This window comes from Lactuca serriola, chromosome 3 (assembly GCF_051521515.1).
Source record: "Lactuca serriola cultivar US96UC23 chromosome 3, Lser_US96UC23_V15, whole genome shotgun sequence".
Lineage (NCBI taxonomy): Eukaryota > Viridiplantae > Streptophyta > Magnoliopsida > Asterales > Asteraceae > Lactuca > Lactuca serriola.
Window position 1 is genome coordinate 256863119 of NC_136410.1, and position 2983 is coordinate 256866101.

General features: G+C 35.6%; 1 non-coding gene across 1 annotated transcript; it reads left to right on the top strand.

Moving 5' to 3' along the window:
- Nucleotides 1-2534: 2534 nt before the first annotated feature.
- Nucleotides 2535-2645, top strand: LOC145096451 (small nucleolar RNA R71). The gene has a single exon (XR_013703859.1). It is a non-coding gene; the product is annotated as a small nucleolar RNA R71 (small nucleolar RNA).
- The last annotated feature ends 338 nt before the right edge of the window (nt 2646-2983 follow it).

Genomic DNA, 2983 nt, shown 5'->3' on the forward strand with positions numbered 1-2983 from the left:
CTAACTATGGTTTGTTTTATGCAGAATAATGTGTTGAAGTTGTGGTCTTTTTTTGACTTTTTGATGCCCGGATTTCTTGGAACAGAGAGACAGGTATGTTATGCAATGCAACTAATTTTGGGTGTTTTTATATCTTTGAAGAGATTTAGATTTTTTATGAGCATTTCATGATTTACAGCTTTTGTATTAACTTTTACACTTGATGCTTACATTGTTACAAAAGAGTGGCATCTTGTTGTTCGTATTGACTACATTCCTTCTCGTGTTGACTTACCTGCTTTAGGCCATGGGAAATATGTTGAACTTGTTAATCCATTTCAATGGAAGGTAACTTTCTTCATTTATTTACTTGTTTGCTGCCAATTTGTATGCATATATAGTTATAGTTTGACTAAATTAGTTGCTTATTTTGTTTATTAGTTGCTTGTTTTCTAGCTTATTAGTTTGACTTAATTAGTTGCTTATTTTCTTTATTAGTTGCTTGTTTTCTAGCTTATTATAGTCACCGATTGGTTTCTTGTTATGCTTAAATCTTAACAGCTATCATGGCAACCTTCAACAGTAGTTTTGGACTGGCACCTTCTTGCAGAAGATATCGTGTACGTGTTCTTGTGCTGCTATTGTGGATTCAGGAAAATCCTTGCTTATTGGTCCAACTGTATGTATCTCACGTGAAGCTTCTATTAGAACTATTAATCTTAGGGATTTCAAGTTTTTCATATTTCTTGTATGTAATTAGGTTGTAAATTTCCATTACAACTTTTATTGATTTGTTTTTTCTTTCTATGGAACGATTATTTGTATGACATTAAATTTTATGCAATGGATTGTATTTTTGTATATGATATTTTATTTATTATGAGACATTAAATGCAAATTTAATTTGAAAATTAGTAAATCTATAAATAATATATTTTTTTAAACATTTACAATTACGATACGCAAAAATGTGTGTCATCTTCATTTATGACATGATCTTTCTTGACAGGGACTTTAATGATACACAATGCGATTCGTAAATGTGCGTCGTAAGGTTACGACACACAAATGCGTGTCGTCTTCCTTTATGATAGGGCCTTCCTTGATACACATTGCATGTCGTAAATGTGCGTCGTAAATCGCGTGTCGTAATTGCGCGTCGTCTATAGACGACGCGCAAAAGCGTGTCATCTCTCGATATGACATGGCCTTTCTTGACACGCATTTGCACGTCGTCTGAGCGTTTTACGACACGCATTGTGCGTCGTAAAAGGCTGTTTTTCTAGTAGTGAATATCATTTCGATTAACATTACAAGATCAACAAACATAAGCTAGAAATACATAGGTATTAGATTTTAAAATAATACAATCCCCGTTGCTCTGTAACATGATCTTTGGAAGAAGCGACATGAAAAAATTCAAAGTAGTAACATCAAGAATACATGGTTTAATTAGATTTTGGATCTCGGTAGGATACGAGACAGTCGATATTGAACCATTGGTTATATCGGCATCAACATTTAATGTAGAAAAAATGAACTCGATAATGGAAAAGCCACAAAAGACTAGAGACGAGAACGGAACGATTATTATAAATGATGCATACCCAGATCAAGGAATTTGCATTAGGTCTACACTGCTAAAGACGCTAAGAGAAAAACTGACAAGTCTATTGAAAGAACACACCGACATATTCTCTTGGCAACCAATCAACATGGTCGGGGCACCAAGGAAAGTAATAGAACACAAGCTAAATGACAAGTCAATAATGAAACAAGTTTGACAGAAAAAGAGAGGTCGATGTATTGAACAGAATAAAGCAATAAATGATGAAGTAGATAAATTAGAAAGCACAAGGATAGTCTGAGAGTGATTGTTCCCGTCTTGGATAGCGAATCCGGTATCAGTGAAAAAAGGTACAAATAATGGAAAATGTGTCTCAACTTCACTGGTTTGAATAAGGCATGCACAAAGGATTGCTACCCACTTCCAACCATTGATGAAAAGATAGAATCTTGAGATGGACATAAGTGGAAAAGCTTTCTTTTTAGGTGGTGGTTGCTCTTTTTGGTAGAAGCCTTGGCCAGTCTGCCTATATTTTTCTTCCTTTTGCTTCTTATATTCATCATATGGCAACCACTCTTTCTTTGGCTTCCTCCAATCTTCATCATATTTGTATCCACTTGAGTAACAAACTTGAGCCTTTTTATTCTCGTTCTCATCCAAGTGGTAATCTTTGGTTAAATGAGGACCATTTCATCTTTCACAAGTAACTCGAATAGCATGTATGGATTGGTCCATCTTCATCATCCTTCGGTTCATAGTGTTTAGCATAGCTAAAACAACAGCCATATCTTCAGAAGTGTCACCCCCAATTCCTTTCGCTCCATCATGTGTAGGATTGTGATATTCACACGAATGCTTGGAAAACTCTTCTATTAATTCCTAGATTTCTGCTAGATTTTTCTTAGTTAGCGGTCCTTGAGAATCAAGGAGTTTCCTTGTCATGACGTTAACCCCATCATAAAATATTGATACTTCTTGTTGCTCATTCAAATCATTTTGGGGACAATTTCTAATCAATGCTTTGTAGCGTTCCCATGCTTCGTAAAGTGACTTACCCACCCAATTGTTGCTTAAAATTTGCTATGGCTTTCTTGAGTTTAGCAACTTTTGAAGGTGGGAAAAAGTTTTTTAAAAATTTCTCATGCATTTGCGCCCAAGTAGTAATTACACTGGGTAGAAGTGCCTTCAACCAATCTTTAGCAGCCCCTTTGAAAGTGACAGATAACATTCTAAGTAAAAATGTAGCGCGTGGAACATATGGGATGTTGAAGTAATCATCTATTTCATTGAATTCATCAAGGTGTTTGTAAGCATCCTCATGATCTTTCCCGGAAAATGGAACTTCCTTAAACGCGGACAGAATGTGTCCCTTTAGCTCGAATGTTGCTGCAGCTGTAATTGCACTAGACCGGGATCGGTGTCCTTACAGATTCTCTT